Consider the following 8,733-nt stretch of genomic DNA (forward strand, 5'->3'; position numbering starts at 1 on the left):
CACACTCCTCCTTGAGAGTTACAGTAAAGAAGCTAAGAGTCAGACTCAGGAACAGAGTCTGGATTGAACTGGAGCCCTGCTACTAGCGGTATGATCCTGGGCAATTTTCTTCTCATTTCTGAGTCTGTTTCTCAGGCATAAATTGGGCATAAAGGACACATTTCTCAACAAGAGGGTCATAAGAATTAAATGAGATAACGGTTAGAAAGTGCTTGGAAAGTGATAAACACTCAGGAAGAGGGCCCGTTGGGGCCATGACTCAGTTTGAGACACTGCTGGGGCCTATAAAGAGAGTAAGGCAGCTCAGGAGAGCTGGTGAGGGCAGCAGACGGGGCTAGGGAAAGGGCAGTGTCAGCACTGGTGTGTGTGTGTGTGTGTGTGTGTGTGTGTGCGTGCACTCCTGTAAACCAGATGTCTGGGACAGGGGACTTCTATGTACAGTGAGGTCTTATTTTAAGATCCCAAGGTATGGAGATGACAGGTCCTCTCCCCTCCTGGGGTAACCGTCTTTTCCAGGAAGAGGAGCCGTCCTGAGTCCCCTGAGCACCCTAGTGCCAGCAAAGTCCAACGTAGGCCCTGGTTAGGGACTTAGTCATAGTGGGTCCAAGGAAAGACTAACTTTTCCTTAGTAATGGGCATGGGAGGCTGCGGTTCTCAACCTGTGGGTCGCGACCCTTTCACAGGGGTCGCCTAAGACCATCGGAAAACACACATATAATTACGTATTGTTTTTGTGATTAATCACTATGCTTTCATTATGTTCAATTTGTAACAATGAAATTGGGCGTCACCACAACATGAGGAACTGTATTAAAGGGTCGCGGCATTAGGAAGGTTGAGAACCACTGTAGACCCTAGGTCCTAGGACCTCAACTCCCCACTTCTCCCCACCCCCCTCCTAGGCCTTCAGGAGGAGGGCTCCTGAGGCTGCTAGCGGCTCACCATCTCGATGTTCTTGTCTGCTCTTGTTGCTGACTTGGAACATTTACATAACAGAACGGACGATAAGTAGAAATCAGCAGAAGTAATTCACTCCTGAGAAAGGAAACAATTGCTTGATGGAGACAACAGATCTCTTGCCTGACTGTTCCCAGTGCTATAGTCCAAATATGACCTTCAGGGATGGACTGAAAGCACCCAGCGGAAGGAGAGAATGCAGGCACCAAGCCTCCGGGGCAAGGTCTGTGGGCAGAGAACAATGGCCTGGCCCCCTCTCTGGGCAGCGCCTTGGAACAGGCACAATGTGCTCCAAACCCAAGGCCGGTGCCTGCACTTTATACCGGAGGCAAGTCCTCGGCAGGCGGGTGGGGAGCAGCCTGGCCGTAACACTCTGTGTTATGGATTGTTTTGATCTCAACTTTCAGCATTTCTACAAGGCCCCGCTCCCGCCTGCCCCCCCAACAGGTGGGAGGAAGCAGAGAGAAAATGGTCTGCCCAGGCTTTCTAAAACCTTGGGGAAAGCAACCAGAATAAAGGATTGCAAAGACGACATGGATTATCTTCTTGCAGTGTGTGTATGGGGGGGGGGGGGCGGGGGGGGGGAGGGGGAGGAGACCAGCGCTCTAGGGAGCACTGGAAAATTATCGATTGACCCTGGGTTCTACATTTCAATTATTAAAGTTTTTCACACATTAGCATATTGACAGGGTCATGTTTGGGAGGCAGGCCTGCAAGATGGGGTGCGGCAGAGAGAAGGGAAGGAGACATCTCGTTTAGTTATCTCCTGGATGAGGGCATAGCAGATTCCAGGGGCCCAGGCAAGAGCAGCACCAAAGGCAGTCCCTGCTCCTTTCACAATCCTAGGACGCTGTGGAAGTATCGGCCTTTAAAGCAAGTCATTCTGGACATGCTTTAGGAGCTCATTTCCTCTAGTTCTGTCCCTCTCGCATTCCCCTTCACTAGCCCTGGTAGCGTGCCTGACCGGCAATGCACATCCGAGCATGCGTGCTTGTTGAATCTGCCCATGGCTTCCCATTGCCTGCAGGATCGAATCTATGCTGCATGGCTGGATGATCTTGCTGTGTCATGCTTCATGGACTTTCTCATGTCCGTGCTCTCCTTTTGCTTAGGACACCCATCCTGTATTTTTTCATCTATAAAACCCATTTACAACTTCAGCTAACCCCCAGGACTTCAGAATGTGATTTTATTTGGAAACAGGGTAATTGCAGATGCAATTAGATAAGATGAGGTCATCAGGAAGGGTTCTAATCCAATGCGAGTGGTGTCCTTATAAAAAGAGGAAAATTGGAAGCAGATAAGCTCACAGGGAGACCACCATGTGAGATAAAGGGGGAGATCAGGGTGATGCTTCTACAAGCCCAGGAATGCCGAGGAGTGCAGGGACACCAGGAGGAGAGGGGCCTGGGACAGATCCTCCCTCGGTGCTCCCAGAAGGAACCAATTCCACCAACACTTGATTTGGGTCATGGAGCCTCCAGGACTGGGAGACAATACATTTCTGTTGTTTAAGCCACCTAGTTTGTGACACTTTGTTACAGCAGCTCTAACAAACTAATACACCTCCATCAGGGTGGTCGGGCTGGCTCAGGGTAGGATCCTATGCAGTTGGACAGGGTGCAGTAAGGAAGTCCCAGGGTCAGCCAGCCTCCCCTGCACACGGCTGGAACTAGAGCTGTGGGAGATCCTAAGTCTGCCTTTGCTGGCCTCTCAAGACATGGATTTGCTAACAGTGTGACATCCTCAATCCCAATTTCTTCACCCTCAGTCCGGAGGCAGAGCCCATCGGTGCCCTCCAGGAGCGGTGTACACAACGTGCGTGACATGTCGGAATCAGCTGAGAAGTGAGCTGTTAGTGCCTGTTTTTCAAAGCACAATTCCCACTGCTGGTCCATCTGACAGGTACTCTTGCAAGAAAGAAAAGATATGTTTCCATGCCTGTTACCACCTGGAGAATCTGCTGGAAAGACTTGCTTTAGTCACCACTCAATTGGTAATTAATGCTAAGCACACTCCTAAACAGGTGAGAGAGCCTTTACAATACAGGCCTTCAATGCAGAAAAACTTATTTGATCACTCATCAAATCATCTGTCTTCTCAGTCGGATACCACGGTGCAGATGTGGGATTGAGCTGCCAGCAGAAACTGAATGCTGAATGAATGTGTGTGTGTGTGTGTGTGTGTGTGTGTGTGTGTGTGTGTGTGTAGGAGAGAGGGACGTAGAGAGAAAGATGGAATAACTGGCCACATATCCCAGTATTTTCAGATTGCCCAGAAAACGTAGTGTTTCTAAATCATTGCCAAGGAGATTTTGAGCTTTTATGAAGAAAAACAGGAAGCAGGAGGATTGTAAGTCCCAGCGAAGACATCTAACTTTTTGAGGCCAAAGACTGGCTCCCTCTGATGCACTGACAAGGACCATTTGGGTTAAACAGACCCCTCTTGAGGATATAAAGCTCTCCCAGAGATGCCATGGAGTGACCAGAGAGGGCAGGCTGAAGTTCCTGATTCGAAGCTCTCCCAGGCATTAGACTAGCGCCCTCTACTGGCCCTTTAAACAAACTCATCAAATCCAGTGTGTCCAGGTGAGATTTTCCTTCCCTCTCCCAGCTACATATTTTCCTAGCTCCTCCTTTCCCAATTTCTTGTGGAGTGGGGGTCTTTGGTAAGACAGAAAAAAGGGACAGTTTTACTACCATAGCATATCACCATCGCTGGGAGAAAAGCTTATTTTGCATATGGCTGATCCGCCCTGAGGAACTGTTTTAGTCACTACTAAGTGGGACTGCACCTCAGCAACACTAAGACTTAAAGCCTCTTCCTGTGATATTAAGCAAGAACCTGCCACTCGACCACCAAGGTAGAGGGAGAGAAGATGTTCCCTCGAGGTGGGAACAAACAGCTTGATGTGTTTTTCTGGATGAAGTAGGGCCAAGGGGAGGGGTTGGGGGGAGGAGGGAGGAAGTGAGAGTAAGGAGATTTCTGGGTCTTCATTAAAGGAGGACCCATATGATATGGGAAGCAATCCTATGAGAAAAATCGAGAAATGTCTTGTCTCATCCTCCTGATCCCTGACCAATTACCAGGAAGATTGTGTTCTTTTGGGTAAGCAGACACTACCTGCAAGGCCTTCTAGTTTTTTTGGGGGGGCTCATTGAGTACCCTTAAATACACCTCAGAACTGGATCCATTTTAACCTACTCGGCTGAGCCAACTCCTGTGGATATCATCAATAGAGCTACTTGTACGAGGGTGCTCTCTCTGTAGAACTGTTTATATTCTGATCATTTAGATTTGAACTATTTGCTTATCCAGAAACCAGCCCTTCCCATGATGGTCTCCCCTACGCTCTCTTCAGAAATAGGTCAACTGCACAGTGATGGAGCAGAAGAGTGACTGAAAACACGGACTCTATTGTCAGGCCTGCTGGGCTACAATCCCAGCTCTGTCTCACTAGCTGTGTGACCTGGGAAAACTACAGAACCACACTTTGCCTCATTTATAAAACAAGGATGTAAATGATACTTATCACATAGGGTTGTTGTGTGGCTGATTTAATATACAGAAAGCAGTAGGAACAGTTCCTGGCACTTAGTAAACACTCCATGGTGGTGGTGGTGGTCGTCGTCGTCATCATCATCATCTTTACTCTATGGCCAACATTTAAAAGGACAAAACTGTGTCCCCACTAACCTGTTTTGATTGATTGCACATGTTCCTGAGAGTGAAAAGAGAGATGCTCGGTGGCATAATTGACAGTATTTGTGTTCACCAACATCTAGTTCACCACTTCCTCTAGGGCGATAGCAGACATCTACCTGGAACATGGGCAGGGCAGGTGAGTAGTTCCGGTCAATGAAATAGGTGGATGTGATCTGTGCCATCACTTCTGGGCTGAGATGGTTAAAAACCCAAACATGACACTTCAGTTCTTTTCCTTTGTTAACCAAGGAGGTCAGATGTTCCAGAAGCTGCAGCTATAAGATGGCAGGGCACCTGTTGGCGTGGCTCCTCCAGTGACCTGCACTGACTCTCACTCCATAGGCAGCATGACAAGAAATAATCTTTTATATGGTGCGAATCCACTGAGGTTCAGGAGCTAGTACCATAGCACAGCCCGGCCCAGTAGTTCTCAATGTGGTCAGTTTACCTGAGAACTTGTTAGAGATGCACATGATCAGGTTCCACTGCAGACACACAGAATCAGAGGCTGATGCTGGGGCCAGCGATCTTGGTTTTAACCACTCCCTCCGGCGATGCTGACATGGCTCAAGTTTGAGAACCACCGTTCTAACCTCTCCTGAATAAAACAGGTCCAAGGCCCAGGGGAGACCCTGCTCCCCAGGCTTCCAGTGGCCCAGGGACTTCTCCCCTCCAGGTGGCCACTGTTTGGATGATCCCTTCTGCTTTACCCCCTTCCCATTGGTAGTGTTATTTAAGCACCAGCTGCCTCAGACTGACCTCAAACAGATCAAGGCCCAGGGTATATTCCTGATATCAACAAACCACTTGCACATGGGGTCGCTGTTGATTTAGGAAGACAGATGCTTTCTAGTTCTTTACAGGTGTGTCTAAAACACCAGGTTTGTTGCAATTTTTCTTTGCTTTATCCAAGGGAAGAGAGAGTCTGATGATCCCCATTTCTCCGAGGAGGAAAATGAGGCTCCGAGTAGTCAAGTCATTTACTCAGGGACGGAGACACAGCTTTGCACTGCCCACTGCGCCTCACACCAGCAGATCCTCAGTAAATGGCTATAGAAACATGAAGACAAAGACATTGGCTGACCTAACACATTGCTCAATTGTCTGAGCTTAGCTGGTTCAGTCCTGGTGCCCACCGCTGTGCCTGGGTGAGCCCACCAGCGCTAAGTGGGGGGGCCTTGGTGAAGGGCAGACACAGGAGGGACCAGGCAAGGGCTGGGTGGGAACAATCTGACCAGCTCTTTCCGAGCCCTTTACCAACCAGAGCTCCTGGGGAAATGAGGACTCGTGGCCAGCAGAGGGCAGTATTGCACTAACAACTACTTTGGTGAGAAGGATGCTCTCTCACATCTGCTTTGGCAATACTGATGGAATGGATGGGAGTCAAAGTCTGGACCATTGGAGATAGCAACAAAGATGGACAGTTACACACCCACCACCTATAGTCAACAATTAGCATCTCCCATATAATTCTTTCAACTTTTCCATCTGAAAAATGTCATATTAAAATGTTAGAAGAAGAAAGAGACTAAAGCCATAAGCTGTGCCAAACACTTTAGCCCTAGTGGGTGGCTTACCCACCTGGACCAGCCCCATAGCCACTAGAGGCAGTGACATCAGTCTTCATTAGGCATCTTAATTCCTTTTATTTTTTAAAGAATAGTTTATTGATTTTTAGAGAGAGAGGAAGGGAGAAGAGAGAAACATCGACATGAGAGCATAACATCAATTGGCTGCCTCCTGCGTGCCCCCTACAGGGGGTTGAGCCCACAACCCGGGCATGTACCCTAACAGGAATCAAACCAGCCACCTTTTGGTACAGGGGACAAACCCAACAACTGAGCCATACAGGCTAGGGCAATCATCTTATTCTTAATATTCACCATATTCTCACTGTTCAGAGAGGCGCCTCCAACCAGCTCCCTTCCTCACTTGCTCTCTTTCCTTTCCTGTCTTTCCTTCCTCTTTCTCTTTCCCTCATGCTCTCTCCTTTATCCTGTGCTTAGTTGTGAGTCTAGGTCAGAGATGGCAAACCTTTTGAGCTCGGCTTGTCAGCATTTTGAAAAACGCTAACTTAACTCTGGTGCCGTGTCACATATAGAAATTTTTTGATATTTGCAACCATAGTAAAACAAAGACTTATATTTTTGATATTTATTTTATATATTTAAATGCTATTTAACAAAGAAAAATCAACCAAAAAAATGAGTTCGTGTGTCATAGGTTCGCCATCACTGGTCTAGGTGGTCGATGGCTGATGGGCTAACAGGGCCGGGCCCTGGTGGCCAGAGTGTGAAAGGCACAGCAGATCCTTTCCTTTAAGAATATATAGTCTGGTTGGCTGGTGTGGCCCAGTGGTTGAGCATCAACCTATAAACCAGGAGCTCACGGTTTAATTCTAGGTCAGGGCACATGCCTAGGTTTTGGACTCAGTCCCCAGTAGGGGGCATGCAGGAGGCAGCTGATCAATGATTTTCTCTCGTCATTGATGTTTCTATCTCTCCCTTCCTCTCTAAAATCTATCTATCTATCTATCTATCTATCTATCTATCTATCTATCTTAAAAGAATGTATAGTTCTGGAAGGACAAGACACAGAAGCAGAACTCAGAGGAGAAAGGCAGGAGAACATTAAAGACACATTCTTGGAGCCAAAGGATAAATACTAGTTTGAGCCTCTGACTCAAACCTTGGCCAAAGCTCTCAAGTTCTTCAGACTTCATCATTAGCTTTCTAGAAGGTGCCTCATCCATGTTTCCAAACACCCTGCAAGGTTTTCCAAGGTAGAGCCCATCCCTATACCTGAGAGAAAAAACAGACAGATTCTATTATTTGGCTGAACGAATGCAATTCAGCTCACCCAAAGGGCCTCGGATAGCCGTCCCCCTGGGATTCATAAACAAGGCTTAACCAGGTTCTAAGTCAGCCTGGTTCCCTGTGCCTGGTCACCAAGAAGAAGGCTGTTCCTATTGCTTTGCTGACAGAGGAGCCGGGTGCCCCACGGGACTCTGGGTGTAGGGAGGTGAGAGCACCATTAGCACTCGTGGCTACACTGGCATTAGGAGATTAATGAGCCTTTTTGAATAACGAATGGAGCTACAGCCAACTGTTGGCAATTAGTTAGAGCAAAGCCATGCTGTGCTCTGGATCTGTCAGCTGGGAACCCCAAAGGAGCTGACAGCAGGAAGGGCTAGAACCAAAGGAAGGAAGAGTTGAAATTGCACCTCCCCTCTGCTAGGCCAGCACTCTATCTGCAATGCCCCCGAGCTAAGCCTTCCATAACCGTATTAGTCTGATATCACTGAGTGAGACACATGTAAGAGATCATCTTGTCTACCGTCCTGCCTCCTTAGACCACATAGCAGCATTTCTCAAAGTTTCTAGGTCTGGGTATAGGTCATGTAGGTCACGTGGGAACCAGGAAACCCCGCCCCCAGGTGATTGCCGAGGCTTCTGGTCAGGGGACTGCACTTTGAATGGCAAGGTCCACAGGGCGGGGGGGAGAGAGAGAGAGAGAGAGAGAGAGAGAGAGAGAGAGAGAGAGAGAGAGAGAGAGAGAGAGTTTTCATTACATTGAGACCTCAGTGTTTATAAATCATTCATCATTTATGTGTTCATCCATTCATTCAACATTATCTACCTTGTGCTAGGCAGCTGGATTCAATGTATTGACACAGAGATGGCTAAAAATAGCCCGGAGTAACCAGAGAGATTCCCTGGGGCGAGGAGGAGGAGGCGAGGGGAGGGTTGGGTGCAGGGCTGGGTCACAGCAGGGTGGGCTGCTGTGGGCCGCCTGTGCGTGCCTGCCTTCAAGAATTCCCTTCTAAAGCCACCTTGACTGCAGCTGCCGGCCAAGGCCGGTGGGAGAGAGAAGCAATGCTCACAGGCATCACCTTCTCTTTAAGAGAGAAAATGAATCTTAAAAGCAGTGGGAGCTAATTTGCTCGTCTGTAATCAATCACCCAGTCAGAAAACAAAAACACACTACAGTGAGCCCGGAACAGCTAGGAGGGGATGCAAGGCTGGCAGGCGGGAGGGGGGTTCTGGAGAGAGAATATTTTTCCCTTAATGT

This window comes from Myotis nattereri (genome assembly GCF_964212035.1).
Source record: "Myotis nattereri genome assembly, chromosome: 18".
In the NCBI taxonomy this organism is placed as follows: Eukaryota; Metazoa; Chordata; class Mammalia; order Chiroptera; family Vespertilionidae; genus Myotis; species Myotis nattereri.